The following is a 20,734-nucleotide window of genomic DNA, read 5'->3' on the forward strand; positions in this document are numbered from 1 at the left end:
CTTGTAAAACTCTTGAAACTTGACAGTTTCAACGTCTTGAAACATCTGGAAACTATACACCCCTAAACAATACCGCCCCCTCCTCTCTACCCACAAGTCCCTGGCAACCACCATTCCACTTCCTGACCTCTATAATTTTGACTATGCTAAGTAGCTCATATAAATGGAATCCTACAGTATTTGTCTTTTTCTGTTACTGTCTTATTTTACTTATTGCAATCGGACTTGCTTATTTTAGACTGCTGCATGATGCAGAAGAAAAGGCTGTTGCTGTAGCACCTCATTGTCACACCAAAATTCTGTTTGCCCTCTGTCCCTTCAGTCGCAGTCTTTGAAGTAGCAGACCTTGCACTCTCTACCTTTTACCCAGGAAACTTAAGTAAATGAAAAGTCTGCAACTACTCCAAATTCTTCATTATACAATGTGCTTCTTTTCCAGTATTCCTTTGGTGGTCTTGTGATTTCTTAGTGGCTAATTTTATTATGTCAACAAGAGAAGATGAGAATCATTTAGCAGTTTTGTCATGATTACGGTATCCGCCATAAAATCTTGGTATTTTGGTGCCTTTACACAAGTAATGTTCTTGTTTATTTTCTTTTTTTAAACATAATTTAGGGTTAGTCAACATTTTGGATTAAAACATTGTTTCAGAAGACAAAATTACACGTGTCTGATGATGTTATAAAGGTTAATTCCAGTTTTACATAACATACCAAAAGGTTTGACAGATTTTCAACTTAACTGTATCTTGCCTCGCCTTGATTGTGGGAATGCAGATATCTGCAGGGCATTTTAAGCTCAAGAGATCTGATTGTAGATTGAAAGGATTAACCCAGAAGTAACACTGCCATTACTATTACCTGGCATTTTTAGTAAGATCATCATTTCAGATTCTGAAATATTTTAACTCCCTGCCTGACTGATTGCATTTGAATATTGTGACCCTGAAATTATTGTGCAGTAATTAGAAACATGTTCTGTGGTTTAAATTGGCAAATCACTCTGTATTATTAACTGCTGCTCTATTTGTTATGTAAATACTTCAGGCTGCTGCCTTGTACAATGCATGAATTTCTGAAGGGATAAATAATTTACTTTCAAGACAGATGACTGCCACTATCCAAGCTAACTCCAAGTCAACTCCAAGTATTGATATACCTTAACTGATTCTTTGAGTTCTTTGAACTTGTCAGCACTTTCTTCAGTAAGCATTTTGGTTAATTCTTATGTTAATCTGTGTCTATAAAAGTACAGAAAATTATTCTCCTTGAACAAGTAGAAAGTGTACATGAGATTGGGAGTCCAAGGGAGGAGATAAAAGGCCTGTGTCTCTGCCTTGTGTTCATTTGGTATTTATATATATTCTTTTATTTGCATGAATTTTTTTACCGTGTGTGAAGATTTTATTTCTACTGTGTTATTCGTAACCCAATTTGACTTATGTGATCACACTAAGATTTGACATGAGAAAGATGCTTCCTCAACAATTTGATTAATGCATCTGTTCTGCCAACTTATTCACCCTTCTACTATTGAACTGATATTTGTAATGATATAAAAATACTATAATACAGCTTCTCCAGGTTTTCTGTGAAGCAAATACATGTCAGTGTTTCCATAAAGATTTCTCTAATTCTTCCTCAGATAGATGCTACTGTATGTTAGAAGAAAGGCATCCCAAAGCAAAGATGCCTAGAGTGATCTGTCCTAAATGCGATGGGGTTTATTTTTGGTATGAAAAGCTGAACATAACGCCCATCCTATGACATAGTGATTCCAATTCTAAGGATATAGCTAAAAGAAATGCGTGCATATATTTACCAAAAGATATGCTGAAGTATGTTTATAGCGGTACCATTCAAACAATTAAAAACTGTAAACTACCCAAATGTCCATCTACAATAGAAACATATATGTGGATTATGGTAGACATTCCATGAAGCGGAATACTATATGGGAACGAAAGTGAACAAACTAAAACTACATGCAGCAAATTCTGTGAACCTCATACACATAGTGTTAAATAGGCATAAATAAGTATATATGTTATTATTTTATTTATAGGAAGTTCAAAAGCAGACAAAAACCCACATTTGGTAACCAAAGTCATGTGGTGTGTATCTTGAAGAGGTAGGAGTTAAGTGGTTTGAAATGAGCATGAGAAGAGTTTTTGGAGTGCTGGTAATGCTATTTATTGATCAGAATACTTAGTACACAGGTGTGTTCAGTTGAGGAAAAGTCATTGGGCTATATATGTATGATTCGGTCCCATTTCTTTTTAGATTTTATGATTTGATTAAAAGATTCCTCCCCTTTCCCTTAAAAAGAGAAAACTGACATATCAAAAAGTAACAATAGTTACCGTGGGAGGCTTTAACAATTCAGCCTATCTTGAGATGACTTAGAAATTTGTTAATGTTATAAAAATGTGATGAAGCATAATCAATATTTGACCTAATTTCTCTCTCTGTCTCCATCTCCATTTCCATCTCTCTCTCTTTCCCTCTCTCTCTCTTTCCCTCTCCCTCTCCATTATTTGGGTTTTCTAGAGAAACAAAACCAGTAGGTTATATACACATACATATTATATATATTTATGATAATACATATATATGTATATACATATATGTATACACACACACATACACAAAGATATTCATTATAAGGAATTGGCTTATGCTGTTATGCAGTCCAAGAGGTCCCACAGTCTGCTGTTGGCAAGCTCGAGAACCGAGAAAGCCAGTGGTATCAGTTGCACACCAAGTCTGCAGTCCTGAGAACTAGGAGAACCAGTGCTGTAAGACCCAGTCAGAGGACAGAAGAGGAGCATGAGTCAGGTAGAAAGAACAAATTGTTATATATAATATAATATATGGTATACATATTTTCGCTTTACTCAATAATGACAAGCATTAATCCTGGCAATTATTTTCAGACATGTTTTTATTCACTGATTCACTATTCAGCAATGTCAAATATGTTACTTCTTTCCCCATATTGAGTTTCTAATTTTGACTATTATATATTAAAATCTTAGTTTGCCTTCAAAAAAATTTTTGTTCAGTTTTTATGAACCATTACTTTTTCATTATAATTTCAATACCTCCTTTATATTTTAAGAATATTACAAGTAAAACTGATAATATGTAACTAATAATTATCACTACTCTTATCTTTTGGCATTCTGGATCAATATGTTTAATTATTTTTTAAATATTATGTCCTCATATTTTTAAATTTTAATTGGTAGGAATTCCTAGAGGTTGTCATTTGAAGATTGTATTTTCCATATATTTGTTTCTGTCAGGCACCTAAGAGCACTATGAATTCGGAGCTACACTAAAATTAAATATTAACACAGATAGTATGAATTCATGGACCAGATTCAGGTTGATATGAGCATATGGTTAGCTATTCTTAAGGGATGCTTATTTTATTTTGTCTGTTCTGCTGTAAGTAGAATTTGAGAAAGGCATATATTCTCTCTATATATAATGTGATTTTTCTCTGCAAAATGTTGTCCTTTGGGATTCTAAGTTTCATGAGAGGTAGAAGTGGAGTGTCTAACATGACCCCAAAGTATTGGCAATATTCATGCTGTGTCTCTTGTACTTCTAAGCCAGACACCTGTTAAAACTTAGGCTTTATCCTACCAGAAACCCCTAAGGAAAAATGCCAGGGGCAGATCTCACCCCTATCTTTGTAATAAAACTCTCTTAACATTTGTGTAATTGATTTTCCTGCCATTCCACCCAAGGAATAAAAAAAATTGTAACATATTTTATGAAGAAATTATTCAGAGTGTTGGATTGAGAAGGTTTCCTCAGAAAATTCAGTCAGCATTTGCTACAAATTTAAGCAAGCAATCTTTCTAAATTTTAAATGTGATTATTTGACTTAGGTGAGTGAAATCTTTCAGTGGATCACTTTGATTTTGGGATAAATTATGAAGTACAGAACCTGGTGTCTAAACCTATTCCTCCTGGGGCGCCTGGGTGGCTCAGTCGGTTAAGCGTCCAACTTCGACTCAGGTCATGATCTCACAATTCGTGAGTTCAAGCCCCACATCGGGCTCTATGCTGACAGCTCAGAGCCTGGAGCCTGCTTCGGATTCTGTGTCTCTTCCTCTCCCATGCTCATGCTCTGTCTCTCTCTGTCTCAATAATAAATAAACGTTAAAAAAAAAAGTGAAAAAAATAAATAAACCTATTTCTCCTGCTTAATCTCGTTACACCCCAACTCATGCCCTTGATATCAGCAAGTTTTACTTTTGCTTTTGCATTGCTCTAAGTATGCCTTGGTCTCTCATGACTGCTCTTTGATAGTGCTGCATAATAAAAGACCTTAAAATATTGGTAGCTTAAGAAAGTTCATGTTTATTCTTTTTATGCATGGATCTGCATATCTGCTTCAGTGTGGGCAGATATTTTGATTCTGGGTTCAACCTGGTTTGATTCCAGGTTCAACTTGGCCTGATTTCAGGCTTTAGATTTAGGCAGTGCTCTATTTTTCTTCATTCTGGGCCTTAGATTGAAGGAGAAATGCCTCCTAGAGCATTCCTTTTTCTTGCTTGTAATCAGAAACTCAAGAGAACAGAGCAGGAACACACAACGCCTCTTAAGGGCTTGGCTCAGAACTGGCACACTGTTATTTCTGCCTGCAAGCAGAGACATGGTCTAGCATAACATCACTGGTGGGGCAGAAGGGTCCTGACTACAGTGAATTATGACAGGGCAGAGGAGTTACATGTGGAGAAAATTATACAACATAACAAATCTCTATAAAATGATACTATGGCCTTAAAATATCCATTAAAAACTATAAGGAAATAAAAAGGGGAAGTTTCTACCAGAATGTTAGAAATTATGTTTATGATATTACTCATTATCTTATCCACAGAGGTGGTTATGTTTAATTTAATTGATTTTGTTATATACTTTATAACAATATATTTTGAGGTTTTAGAAATTAGTTGATTTACTTCATTTTTTAACAGATTTTATACTCTTAATATGTTGTATACAACATAATAATAATCAGCAATGTGTTATTTCTTATTACCCTTGCTTGAAAATAATGTTTTCTGGAACTCCATATTTGTAAAATCTTCATCTCTTTGTTTTCTGTTTTTCTAAACCTGAAAATCAATCTACCATGGGATTTCTCCTAATTGCTTCTTTTTTTTATTTCTTAACTATTGGTAACATGTTTTATTAAATATAGTTCTTGGGGTAAACCAAAATTAAAAAGGAATATAACACAATATATATCAAGATCAAGGTCTGGATATCTACTAAAGCAACTTCAATGGTATGTAAAGAATACTTGATTGCCTTTCATAGGAAACAGTGTATAATTGCCTTAGCAATGTTAGACTAATATTTGTCAGTTAAAAGAAAGCTATTTGCTATAGAATGAATGTTTGTGTCTTCTCAAAATTCGTATGTTGAAGCCCTAGTCCAAAAAGTGATGGTATTTGGAGGTGGGACTTTAGGGAGGTAATTAGATCATGAGGATTGAGCCTTCATGAATGGGATTAGTACCTTTATTAGAGATATGAAAGATCGCTCTCTCTCTGCCATGTGTGGGTACAGCAATAAGTTAACAATATCTTATACAGAAATAAGATATCTGGTTTCACCAGAACCCAACCATGGCTTGCATATTGATCTTGAACTTCTCAGATTCCAGATTTATGAGAAAATTTTGTTGTTTAAGCCACCTGGTCTGTGGTATTTCCTGAGCGCAGCCTGAAATGTGATGTTACTTCATAAGAACAGAAACCTAAAATTTATTTTAAGATAAGGAAAAGAGGTGGCCAGAATTAAATATATATAAGTCACAGGAGGATTAATTGTTCTTATTTCAATATTCATTTGATTAGTCAGTTTAGGCAATTATTTTTCTAACCAATTAGTTGTTTAATTTGAAATAATTGGTTATGTAACCAAGAGTACCATTCAACTTAAATAAAATAGGTGAGATAATCTCTGTGTATAGATATAATTTAAGAGGTATGTTGTCTTCTTGCTAAAAGAATTACATGACCTACTGATTTCTTAAAGTATTTTTCACTTTTTAACATGTATAGCTACCTCCGAGGCTCCCTTCAGGTCTCTTCTTCTTATCTGAGAAAACTATTTTCATCATAAAACTACTACTGAATTATTATGTAAATAGTATAATGAAAAATGGGAGGTATAATCTGATAAAATATTTGGACATTGTTTTGAACTAACTTCAGACTGCATAAAGCTTCAAAATAAGATAAGACAAAACAAAACAAAACAAAACAAAACACATGCATGTTTAATAGGTATTAATTGTGAAGGCAACTTCAATGACAGTAATATAATTTCTACAGAAGATAGCGTCATTTTAGATCAGAAACAGTATGAATATTGTGGCTGTAGCCTAGAGGCAGTTTTTTATATATGTGTTGTAGAACTAACACTCTCTTTCACAGAACTGAAACTGATCTTGTCCTAAAGTCTCTCTTGTGTTCTTTAGATGTAGTTAATGGGAAATATGACTAGATACTCCTGAGAAATTCTGAGAGGAAATAAAGAAAATCAGGATTTTTTTTTTTTTTTTTTTTATGAAGTTACCAAGATGCACTACCAGAAACATGAAATTCTCATGTCCATTTGCTGGAATCTTTAAAAGCCTGTCACTCCGGGTTTGGTGGTCTCATATCAACAGATTGTGCCTCTTTAGAACTAGTAAAACAATATAAATAATAATTACACAAGTTTCTACCATCTACCTAGAGTAATGGTTACACCCAGCATGCTGTCTTCCAAATAAAGATCACCATAATGGTTACCCCTGGTTTTAGCCCTAAGACCACTGGGGAAAAAAAAATTATAGTCTGTGTTTTTCATGAATGTCTGAATGAGTATTTCCCAAAATGATTTCCAAATAACCCAGGATCTAAGGAAATGTCTTCAATAATTACTAATTTTTCTCCTGAATTTAAGAGTTTTAATCATCTTTCTCAATTGCCTGTTGATTAAATACATAATGATTTTTAGCATTGCTGAAATAATTTCTTAAGTAATAATAATGTTCATAGTTATACAAAAGAATCTGTTAGCTGCCTGAATAGCTTCAAATTTAAGCTGTAATGAGAAAACAAATTAAATATTAAGAATAGGGATAATGAAGTATCAGCTTTTTAGAAAGTATCTAATTTTAATTCATCTTCAAATAATATCTTACTGACATATCTCCTAAAGAGATTTTTAAAGCATGCATTTTCCTCAACATCTTGTGTATTTTCTTCAACATCTAGTTACAAAATATACACTAGTTACCTAATGAATGCTAGTCACCTTTCTTAAGCAGTGGTATGCTTTAAAGCCTTTTTAGAGTTACAGTATTCCTTGTAATTAATTTGTTTTAAAAGATGGTAAAAATGTTTTGCTACTCTAAGCTTCAGGACTTCGTTTCATTTGGATTCTCTTCATTATACAACTTACATGTAGGTAAACAAATTAAATTAAAAAACTATCTTGCCAGAGAGCAAGATTGCACACACACAAATTTTTCTTATCACTCTTCATCTAAAATCGGAGTACAAAGAAGGGCTGAGATAAACCCTGTAAAAACTTTTAGGCTAAGAGTGGAATGGAACTGAGAATTATTCTCCCAGATAATCTCCACTTTCACCTAAGGAAGACAGGGGAAGGGCCATAATCAGAAAACGTGAAACAGTGAAGTAAGGCGAAACAATCTGTGTGGAGGCTCAGAAATCAGTGAGTGATATGGAGAGCAAAGAAAATTCTACAGCCATCACAAATACATGAAGCAGATCTAGAAATCAAGGAGATATTTCCCACTTCTGAAAGTTTATAGCTCAACCTGGAAGCATAAACAGATCTTCAGAATCTCACCAGGGTTTATTTAGATCCCAGACTCTGCTAAAGAGAAAGTTGTTTGGGGAGTGGGAGGGGGCGGGTGAAGGGGGGAGAAAGAAAAAGTTGTGAGTCCCTCCTCAAAATATTAAAGTTGGTGTGAACTGATTCTAGCTAAAAGTCAAGTAAGCTCAGAATTAAGTAAACTATCAATACATTCTATATAAGAAAAAGCAAGACCCTCTCTGTGGGTAAATATTGTTTATTTCTTTATTATTCTTTTTTATTTTTGCAGAGAGAGAGAGAGAGAATGTGTGTACAAGCAGGGGAGGGACGGGGGGAGCAGAGAGAGAGAGAGAGAGAGAGAGAGAGAGAGAGAGAGAATCCTAAGTAGAATTCAGGCTCAGTACCTGGCCCATAAGGGACTCAATCCCATGATTTTGGGATTGTGGCTTAAGTTGAAATCAAGAGTCAGGCACTCAACCAACTGAGCCACCCAAGCACCCAATACATCTAGATTATTCTTAATGTAATAAAATCAGGATGTAATAAAAAATTATAATGAACATACAAAAAAATCAGGAAAATATGGACCATGGTAAGAGCAGCAATGATCATTACAGACACTGAGATGTCATAGATTTGGGATTATCACTTAGTTTGAAATGACTATAATGGAAGTGAAAAAGAATTTTGTGGAAAAGGTATAAAGAATTAACAAAGATATGGGAATTTTAACAGAAATATGAGAACTACATAAAAGAAAAGATAGAAATTCTATAAATTATATTATGTGTGTGTGTGACACATCAGAAATAAAGAATTCATTTAATGAACTTAACATAAGATTCGATATAACAGAGGAAATGATCATTAAAAAGTATATATACAAACAAAAATAAAAATATAAAAAAGGAAGAAGTAATAGAGCATCATCCAGGATATGTGAGAAAATATCAAGCAATCTAATATATATGTACTAGGAGTCTCTAAAGGACAAAAGTAAGAGAATGGGAAAGAATACATATTTACAGAGATAACAACCAAAAAAACCTTTGCAAATTTATTAAAAAAAATACCAACCCAGAGCTCCAAGAAGTTCAGAGAATGCCCCAAGGAGTATAAACAGACAAATGCAAAATATGTAGGCTCACTCACATATGCAGACACACACACATCATAGCCAAACTACTAAAAACTAAAGATAAAATCATATTCTTAAAAGGAGAAATTAGGGGAAAGAACCCTCTTATATGACACTAATAAAGATTGACTTCACACAGGAAATAATAGATAATGGAATATTTTTTATATATTAAAAAAGGAAATATAACTCTCGAATTAGAGTTCTAATTTTAGTGAAATGACCTTCACAAAATCATCCTCAGAAAAAGCTAAGTGATTTTGTCCTTAGTAGATCTTGACTAGAAGAATGTTGAAAGAAGTACTGCTTGCTGAAGTAAAGTTATGAAATACCACATCCGTCAGAATGGGGCACCTGGGTGGCTCATTTGGTTAAATGTCCAATTCTTGATTTCAGCTCAGGTCATGATTTTGCAGCTTGTGGACTTGAGCCCCATATCTGGCTCCCCATTGACAGCACAAAGCCTGCTTGGGATTCTCTCTGTCTCTCTGTCTCTCTGTCTCTCTATCTCCCTCTCCCTCTCCCTCTCCCTTTCTCTCTGTTGCTCACCTGATTGTGTATTCTCTCTCTCTCTCTCTCTCTCTCTCTCAAAATAAACTGAAAAAAAAAAAAAGAGAGAATGAATGAAGAGTACAGGAAATGGAAAATAAGTGGTACTATACCAATGTACTTGTTTTTCTTAGTTTTCTGAAAGATTACTAAGTGATGGGGCACCTGGGTGACTCAGTCATTTAAGCTTCCAAATCTTGGTTTCAGTTCAGGTCGCGATCTCACAGTTTCTCATGGTTTCATGAGTTCAAGCCCTGCATTAGGCTCTGTGCTGGCAGCCTGGAGCTTGCTTGGGATTCTCTCTTTCTCCCATTCTCTCTTTTCCTCCCCAGTCACACTGTCTCTCTCAAATAAATAAATAAACATAAAGATTAATAAGTGATTAAAGCAATCATGTTACCATAATGTGGCATTAATAGCATACATAAAAAACTAATAAAATAATATGATAATAAAAACTTGAATAAGTTTTTTACACTGTGGATGAAGTAGCATATTGTTTGAAGCTACGATGTTATGACATAAAAACTGTATAACAAGGGGTTAGTATCCAAAATATATAAAGAAGTTACACAACTCAACATACACAAAACCCCAAATAATCGAATTAAAAATGGGTAGACGACATGAACAGACATTTTTCCAAAGAAGATATACAGATGGCCAACAGACACATGAAAAGATGCTCAGCATTACCACTAATCATCAAGGAAATGCAAATCAAAACCACAATAAGATATCATGTCATACCTGTCAGAATGGCTAAAATCAAAGAAGCAGTAAGTAATGATGAGGATGTGAAGAAACATGAATCCTCACGCACTGTGGGTGGGAGTGCATACCAGTGCAGCCACTATGGAAAACAGTATGGAGGTTTCTCAAAAAGTTAAAAGCAGAATTACCATATGATCTAGTCATTCCACTACTGGGTATTTACCCAAAGAATATGAACACACTTCATTCAAAAAGATATATGCACCCCTATGTTTATTGCAGCATTGTTGACAATACCCCAATTATGGAAGCAACCCCAAGTGTTCATTGATAGATGAATGGATAGAGAAGAAATGGTATGTGTATATATTTATATACACACGTGTGTGTGTATGTGTATATATATATATATATATATATATATATGTATATATATATATATATGTATATATATAATGGAATATTATTCAGCCAGAAGGAAGAATGAAATCTTGCCATTTTCATGACATGGATAGAGCTAGAGAGTGTAATTCTAAGTGAAATAAGTCAGAGAAAGACAAATATGATTTCACTCATATGTGGAATGTAGAAACAAGTGAACAAAAGGAAAAGAGAGACAAACCAAGAAACAAAGTCTTAACTATAGAGAACAAAGTGATGGTTATCAGAGGGGAGGTAGGTAAGGGTATGGGTGAAATAGGTGATGGGGATTAAAGAGCACACTTATTGTGATGAGCACTGAGTAATATATAGAATTGTTGAGTCACTATATTATATACCTAAAACGAATACAACACTTAATTATACTGGAATTAAAAAAAATAAATTTTTTAAATGCATGTAGTAATATCTATGGAAATGACTGAAAATAGCAAAAGTAGACATAGCTATAATATCAATATAGGAGATAAAATCAAATATTTCAATATTTACAGTTCACTCACCAGAAGGTAGAAAATAAAGAACAAAGAACAGATGACTAAATATCAAACAAATGTAAAAATGGGAAACTCATTTTATTATTTTATTAATTTTTTATATTAAAATATTTTAATGCTTATTTTTGAGAGAGAGAGGGAAAAAGAGTGTGTGTGGAGGGAGGGACAGAGAGAGAGGGAGACACAGAATTCAAAGCAGGCTCCAGGCTCTGAGCTGTCAGCACAGAGCCCAACATGGGTCTCAAACTCACAAACCACAAGATCATGGCCTGAGCCAAAGTCGGAAGCTTTACCCACTGAGCCACCCAGGTGCCCTGGGAAACTCATTTTAACAGGCTGTTTGTGTCCCCAGAATTCATATGTTAGAAGCCTAACTCCAGGTATTAATAGTAGAAGGTGGGGCTATTGGGGGGTCCCATGAGGGTGGAGCCCTCACAAATGGGGTTAGTGATCTTAGAAGAGAGACTGCACAGAGCTCCCTTGTCACTTTCACCATATGAGGACACCATGAGAGTTGGGCAGTCTGGTGGCACCCCTCATTTGACCATGCTGGCACCTGATCTTAGACTTATAACCTCCAGAATTGTTTAATAATTGTTTAATAATACATTTATTATTATTATAAAATTATTAATTATAAAAATTAATAATTGTGTAAAAATAAGTTTATGTTGTTTATAAGTAAGCTGGTCTATGGTGTTTTGTTATAGGAGCCTGAACAAACTATGATAGGCCAACACAATTCTTGTATCAAAACATGGAAGATAACAGGAGGAAAAAGTTACAAAATACTATTCCTCTTGAATATAGATACAAAATTTCTGAAAATATTAGCAAATCAAAATCAATAATGAAATATATAATAAGTAAACTGTGTGATCCCAGAAATTTAAGTTTGGCTTCATTATAGAAAATTAATAACTATAATACATCAAATTAGCATAATAAATGAGAAATTATGTAATTATCTCAATAACTGCCCCCCAAAACTTGAAAAAATACCCACCTGTTGTTTAAAAAATAATACAATAAAACTGTCAGCAAGCCTGGAATACAAGAGAACCTCATCAATCTGATAATGAGTATTTATAAAAATCCTACAGTTAACAACACCCATAAAGTTGAAACATTAAACACTTGTCTTTCTAAGCTCAGAGAGATGGTAAGGATGTCTGTTCTTGCCACTTCTATTGAACATTACCGACAGATTTTAACCCATGCAGTAAGGCAAGATAAAGAAACAAAACTATATATGTTAGAAAACAAGAGGCAACTCTTCTCATTCACAAAGGACATTTTTGTCAATGTTTAAAATAAAAGATTTCTTGGGGAACTTGGGTGGTTCATTCAGTTGAGCACCCCTCTCTTGATTTCGGCCCATGGATTTCATGGTTCGTGGGATTTAGCCCCACGCTGGGCTCTGTGCTGACATTGTGAAGCCTTCTTGGGATTCTCTTTCTCTTCCCTCTCCCACTCATTCTCTCAAAATAAATAACCATTAAAAAAAAGAAAAATTCTCTTTACAAACTATTAAAATGTATAAGGGATTTAATAAGGTCACAAGACAGTCAGTATACAGTAATCTATTTTGTTTCTATATAATTGTGATGAAATTTTTTAAATGTAAAATATGGTAGCATAAAAACCAAATGTCTAGTAATCATTTTTTTAATGTTTATTTATTTTTGAGAGAGAGAGAGCGTGAGCAGGGAAGGGGCAGAGAGAGAGGGAGACAGAATCTGAAGCAGGCTCCAGGCTCCAAGCTGTCAGCACAGAGCCTGATGCAGGGCTGGAACTCACAGACTGAGATCATGACCTGAGCTGAAGTCGGATGCTTAACCGACTGAGCCACCCAGGCACCCCTAGTAATAATTTTTTTAATGTGAAATTACTTTAATTTGGAAGCTATAAATCATTACTGAAAGAAATTGATAAATATCTAAATTAATGTGGAGAAATATCAAGCTTAAGAATTAGAAGAGTTGATAACTGTAAAGATGATGTTTCTTCTAAAATTGATACGTTGATTCAGGCTGTTTGTTCTGAAGAAAGAGACATGATAATTCTAAAACTTACATGGAAGTAATGAGGATACAGAATAGCTAATTCTGCCTTCTTTAAACTGATCAGCTTTTTTTTAAACTTGAAAAAAATTTAAGGACTTAATTACTTGATTTCAAGAATTACTGTAAAATTATAGACTTAAGAGAGTGTTATAATGGCATACGGAATTATATAAATGTAATTAAGTAGACTTAAAAATAGACTCTCACATATTCAATAAACTGATTTTGACAAAGATGCTAAATACAATAGGGAAAGAAACGTCTTTTTAACAATTGTTGAAATGTTAGATATCCATATTCGAAATAAATGAAAATCATTTTTTTTTTAATTTTTTTTCAACGTTTATTTATTTTTGGGACAGAGAGAGACAGAGCATGAACGGGGGAGGGGCAGAGAGAGAGGGAGACACAGAATCGGAAACAGGCTCCAGGCTCTGAGCCATCAGCCCAGAGCCCGACACGGGGCTCGAACTCACGGACCGCGAGATCGTGACCTGGCTGAAGTCGGACGCTTAACCGACTGCGCCACCCAGGCGCCCCTGAAAATCATTTTTAACCCTTCAGAACATCAAAATACCTAGTATCATAAAGCTTTTGGATGAGAAAATAGGAGTATATTTTCTTGGACAGGAAACAAAACACAAAGTATAAAACAAAATAAGTTAAAAGTTAGTCAGCATCAAAAATTTATATATATTCAGCCAAAGAAACCATTAATAAAATGAATACCCAAGCCAGAATACTGATGGACATAGATCACAACATGTAGTTCTGACTAAAAGCATTCATCCAAAATATATACCTTATATAAATCAATAATAAAACGATTAATAACTGAATAAAAAATGGATAAAATGCTTGAGTACATCCTTCATAAGTTAATACATGCAAATGACCTATAAGCACCTGAAAATATGCTCTAAATAGCCAATAATATGCACATCTAAATTAAATCCATAATGAAATATCAGTTTAGTGCACCAGAATGTCTGGACCAAAACAATAATGGCAAAACAAAATGTTGATAAGGATCCTTTCATCTATCTGTTGCTGGTTGGAGTATAAAAATTCTTAAAGCACTTCAGAGAACTAAGCAACTTCTTATAAGTTGAACACATTTACTATTTAACACAGTAATTTAATTCCTAGGTACTTACAGAAAAGGAAAAAAGAGTATATGCTCAAATAGACTAATACAAGAACGATAAGCCTTCTTTATAATGTGCAAATAGAAACAATCAAAATGCCCAAAAGCAGAAAAATCAAATCATGGCATATGTTCATCTAATGAAATACTATTAAGCAACAAAGTCCAAACGAACAATAAAACTAAACGCATACACGTGTTCACTTATACAGATGTTACAAATGTCGTAGATGAATCTTGATCAACTAATTGACACATCATTAGATTAATCTCAAAAATTTTATGATAAGAGGGGCGCCTGGGTGGCTCAGTCAGTTAAGTGTCCTACTTCAGCTCAGGTCATGATCTCGTGGTTTGTGACTTTGTGAGACCCACGTCGGGCTCTGTGCTGACAGCTCAGAGCCTGGATCATGCTTCACATTCTGTGTCTCCCTCTCTCTCTGCCCCACCCCTGCTCACACACACTCTCTCTCTCTCTCTCAAATAAATAAATAAACAAACAAACAAACAGTTAAAAAAATTGAAAAAAATTTGTAAGAGAAAAAAGCCAGAAAAAATAAGTTATAGTATATTGTATGAACCCAAGTCAAAATTAATTCCTGGTGATTGAAACCAGATAATATCATGGGGAGGAATTGACTGGAAAGAGGCACAGGGGATCTTTCTGTGGGAAAGAGTGAAAATGTACTACAATTTGTTTTGGGTGATAGTGTCATAGGTTTTTTGAAACTCATCCCAAGGACTTCTTAAAATCTCTGTGTTTCATTTAGCAATAATTAAGAAGAAAACTTGAATTTCTAAATACATAGAAGCAGAAACTATAAAAACATATGCAGGGAATAGGAAAGTTTTATACTGCTGGGTCACTCTCATTTGGTGGATAGAATGTCAACAAAAATAATGAAACATTTGCTTTGAAAAATTAGTTTTCTTATCTGATATGGTACAAAAATTCTTGCCACAGGATACTGAAATGATATTTTGTATAAAAACAGTGATAAAGACTGAATTTCCACTGACTTGCCCCGAAACAGACACTTGTAAAAACATTTCTCAACATATTTATTTGTTGTTTGAATAAAACATGTTTAAAAAATAAATGTACTTTATCTGTTATCAAGTTAATAAGGTTAGTTAACCTCCTAAGTCAATAAAGGGTTTTTTTGTTTGTTTTTTAAACTGATAACTTAAGAGGGTGTGTAAGATGAAACTCATCTGGTTATTAATTGCACCACAATGTGGTTTTCCCAACAGGGTGTCTCTTCTAAGTAGCACTCTACCATCTGCAAGCCCTAGGCAATAAATTCTGAAGATTGATGTAATAGCAGTTTGCAAACAGGGCTTTTCAAACTGAGAGATGTTATTATTCTTTCCAGTATTCTGGTATCTGTGTGGTAAGGCTATGTATCTATCATGCTTTAATTCCTAGGTAATTATACCTTAGACCTGATGCTTGAAATCATAATGAACCAAAAACCCGAGTTCCTGATAAAATTGGAGGCCACACTGTGGTGCTAACAAGTAGCACTGTGGTTTTAAACTATGACTACCTATTATAATCAGCTGAGGTTTAAGATAAGTAAATAAAGAGCTTGAGTTCCATCCCAGAAGAAGTTCATTGTGATTTAGGAAGTCATGCTAAGGCATCAGTAATTTTTAAAACCTTACCAGTTGATTTTATTTTATTATTTTTTTTCAACGTTTTTTTATTTATTTTTGGGACAGAGAGAGACAGAGCATGAACGGGGGAGGGGCAGAGAGAGAGGGAGACACAGAATCGGAAACAGGCTCCAGGCTCCGAGCCATCAGCCCAGAGCCTGATGCGGGGCTCGAACTCACGGACCGCGAGATCGTGACCTGGCTGAAGTCGGACGCTTAACCGACTGCGCCACCCAGGCGCCCCTCCAGTTGATTTTATTGTGCAAGAAGGATGTAGATTTGCTGATAAATACTACATATTGATGCCTGAACATATCAGAGGAAACAATTGGGGAGCAGACAGGTGGGCCTAAAACCCAATTATCACTAAACCCAGCACACCTGGGCAATAATCAGCTGACAGCTATGACTGGCAACCTAGAAAAAAATACGGGTTGCAGTGCACTACAGAAGGATAACAACTGAAGAAGGTTATAGTGGTCTATAATTTGATGTGGTGCACTTTTTAAATGATTTTGCTCTTCTGCCTAAAGTGAGATTTGAAGCATGAGGAATTTGGGGAGTTGTGGTCTTCATCTGCATAAAAATCACCTCATATAAGTTATAAAATAGGTCTTAGCACTAGAAGTTCTTTCAAGTTGTTCTTTGGTAGGACTCCCGAATCTGTTTTTTAAATCCTGTTTATCTTGATGCAGCTGGTCCACAGTTTGCATTTAGTTAAATAAGGGCTGAAGATGTCCTGGACAGAATAAATTGTGTGGTCTAAAAAGGAAATGAAAGCAATATCAAGAAAAAGACAATGCGACACAGAGAAGAAAGGAAATAAGAAACTCTATCATTTGATCAGTCAAGCCTTTTCATGGGCGGGGGGGGGGGGAAACAACCAATTATCTTTATTACAGAAAAATAAGGAGGACTGACAGGCAATGTCAGCTATAATCAGTAAGAAAATAAACAAGATTACATCTAACATCAGCTACAACACTAACATTCTATGAAACAGTTATCTTTGGGTGATGTGTAGGATTAACCATATATTTGGAAAAATGTTTCCTGTTTGTTTATATGTGAGTGATGAGGGAGTGTGGGGCAGACTGAGGGCAAAATACAGGCTGGCACCCCTCCCCCCGCCCCTGGTGGAATATGTGTGATATTCCTCAGACATTCCTAGCTACCCAAAAACAAAGGAAAGGGGTTTAAGAGCTTGCCATGGTAATGTGGGAAACTAAGGCAAATGGAGAATTAAATTCCCTTACTGCCGACAGCCCACTTACAAGTCCTTGAAACCTGCAGTGACCTCCCTGCTCAGCTGCCTCCATAATGACACTTTGCCAGGGGCAAAAGAGAACCTTAGCTTAACATTATCCCAACCTTGAGAATCCTGTAGGTCTGCTTCCTTTACCTCAACTGCCCCAAGATATATGCTGGTGATCATACTCCAAGCTTATGTATGGCCCCATCTGAAGGGTCTCATGACTGAGGTTTTATTAAATGGTAGTAAGCGGCGTTTCCCTAGCAACAGCTAGCCCCTCAAGGTCCTGGAAACCTTGCTTCCAAAATACCTTAGAGTCTTACTCTATCCCTGAACCCCTCCCAGCCTGAGGGTATATAATGAGTTACCCTGCAAGATCCCATGGCTCTTCCTGCCCATGGGTTCTGTCCCCATGCTTTGATAAACTCACCTTTTTGCATGAAAGATGTCTTCAAGAATTCTTTCTTGGCCATCAGCTGTAGACCCCACAAACCCCCCATCACTGCAAAACTTCATCAGTGAGGCCCAATTGATTGGTTCTGACTCCACATGATTTAATTCTTGATTCAAGTGAATATTTGTTTTCTCTAGTTTCTATGTTGCTAGTGATCAAATGTGACTGCAATTAGAATCATTTGGGGAATCTTTCTAAAAACACTCGTATTTGGATCTCAAGTTTAGGGATATACCAGGGTAGAGCTTGGGCATTGAAAAGTTTTTAAAGTTCTTCCAATGATTATTAACGTGCATCAGATTGAGAATGACTGCCTTAGGTTACCGGTGGCTTGTTAACATTATCATTCAACTGAGAATTACATGTTAAGCATTGCTTTAAAAGACCTGAACTACTAAATGAGTCTCGATCACTGTAATATGGATAAACTGAATCTTTCTTGGAGAAAAAAAAATGGAGTAATTTAAACCATTCCAGAATTATAGTTGGAATTTTGCACATTCTACCCTGCTTCCCTGTTTTTTCTCTACCCAGCCTAATAAGTATACCTGAAGCCAATACCAGCACGTATGTTTGTTTCATTTTTCAACAGAAATATTTATACTGACCTACCTAGCACTTCTTTATAGGAAGTTTATAATAAAATATTTCAAAGGCATTCACAGATCTGAATTTGTGTGTCAGTGATAAATAATAATTACCCTTTGTGTTTGACTCCCTCCTCATTGATCGTATTGCAGGTCTATTAAGATCTTTTGACCTCAGAACCTATTCATTTGCGAAATATTTTAATAAAGGACATTGCTAAGGAAGCATAACTGCACATAATCATGCTATTTCATTTTATAGCTGCGGCCATAAAAAATATTTTGTTCCTGCAAAATGACAAATATATTATGACTAATCCAAATAGGTAATATATTTTTTGTTTTTGTGATGTTTTAAACACAAAAACTAGAATTTTCTTTTAAATTTAGTCACTTTATAAAGATCTTTGCTGTGACCCTATGCTCTACCTTTGATATGAGGTGGATATTATATATATTAGTTTGAGGTTATGAACTATTTTCCTATAGTTTGAAGATTAGTATTATTTTTTAAAATCATGCTATGAGTTATTACAAATATAAAAACTCAAAGTAAAATGCAAGTAAAATCCCAATAAAAACTCCAAAGTGTCTATCCATTAAAAGTTTATCCATTAGTAATAAAAGCTCAAATTAGGCAAAATTCTAAATATGAAACTGCAGAGTAATTGGCAATTTTTAATTATTAAAAAGGTGGGTTTTACATTTATATCCTTTCTCAACTAAAATATTTTAAATGATATGCAACATGCATGTAAGACAGTACAGTAAACTACATTATAAACTTGTAACACAGCTAGAAATATGTTATTTGCATGTGTGTCATAAGAAAGAGGTTGTTTATGATAGATACATACCATAAACCACCTAAGGTAACATAATAACAATACTCCTGTCTACTCACTGGAAAAAAAAAAGTGTAACACTGTCAGAAAAAGTCTTTAAAAGTATATTTTAATAAGAAATGCATTGGGGCGCCTGGGTGGCACAGTCGGTTAAGCGTCCGACTTCAGCCAGGTCACGATCTCGCGGTCCGTGAGTTCGAGCCCCGCGTCAGGCTCTGGGCTGATGGCTCGGAGCCTGGAGCCTGTTTCCGATTCTGTGTCTCCCTCTCTCTCTGCCCCTCCCCCGTTCATGCTCTGTCTCTCTCTGTCCCAAAAATAAATAAACGTTGAAAAAAAAAAATTTAAGAAATGCATTAAAAAAGGATGATAATATTGAGAGCCAAGGAAATCAGAAATTTAAAAGTCATCTTTTTTCCCCAAAATTTTCTAGAAAAATTTTCAAAATTTGTTTAAAGAAACACTGTTCATGAACAGCACATATTTACTTCACACACTTACTTTCTTCCTAATCAAACATCTTTGATAAATATCCAGGTATCCTAAAGCATACAGATAAGACACAGTTGAGATGAAACTAGATAAAATATTGGTATTGTTTTAAAGAAGAACTCAAGTTTTTGACTGTCCAAATAAGCAAAATAAAAATGAAATGTCACAGTATAAATTATAATTAAATCAAAATAAATATTTGTGTAACAGGAAAAAAGAAACAATACATTAAGCCAGAGCTCCTTAATAGCATGTCACACATATTTAAGTGATACACCATTTAAGGAAATAATTTAATTCAAATATAAGAGTAAAATTATCTTCTTTAAAATACTCACTTTTAATATCATTCATTTAAATAAAAACATAATTTTAATAATTTGTGAAATGTTGCAATTATTATACTCCTGTCTTTATAAAGCCATGCAATGGCTTTATAAAGCCATACAATACAATGAAGCCAATAAATACAATTTTTTGGTTTTTCTCTCCTTTCAATTCCAGACATATTCACTGTAACACCAAGTTTTGGTTTTTGATATAGTCTCCACAATAAAAAAAGTTTAAAAGTAATGTATAATGTGGAGGCAGTGAGAGCAAGAGACTGGATAAGAGAAAGGAAAAAGAGCAGTTCTGAACTTCTTGGCTCTCTTTTAAATGAATTTCTAGCTGTCTCACACCTTGCTGGCACAGATACCTCCCCGCCTACGTGTCCTTTATTAGCTGTGAAAATGACTAAACTGAGAAAAAAGACAACTTCTCCAGGAGGCAGTTGTGGTAGCTTTGCAACGTGGACCATCCCTACCCACTGGCTTCGGCAGTGCTCACAGGAGAATCGTGAGGGAAGTCCAGCGGGCTAATTGATCTTGGTGTTTCTAGAAGTGAAGTAGATGGCCCGGAAAATTCTTACGTGATCTGGATAAGCAGAAAAGTTTTAGGTCCGGGTCAAGTGAACAAAAGTGTAACATGAATCATCATAAAAACAGAAAGTCAAAATCACTCAATCAGTTAAAGATTTGAGACCATTTACAGA

The 20,734-nt window shown here is 34.8% G+C and overlaps 1 pseudogene; it reads left to right on the forward strand.

The window, feature by feature from the left end:
- The window catches only part of LOC123383995, a 122,960-nt pseudogene that overhangs the window by 98,543 nt on the left and 3,683 nt on the right, over positions 1-20,734 (forward strand).

The sequence above is a fragment of the Felis catus genome, chromosome A2 (genome assembly GCF_018350175.1).
Source record: "Felis catus isolate Fca126 chromosome A2, F.catus_Fca126_mat1.0, whole genome shotgun sequence".
Lineage (NCBI taxonomy): Eukaryota > Metazoa > Chordata > Mammalia > Carnivora > Felidae > Felis > Felis catus.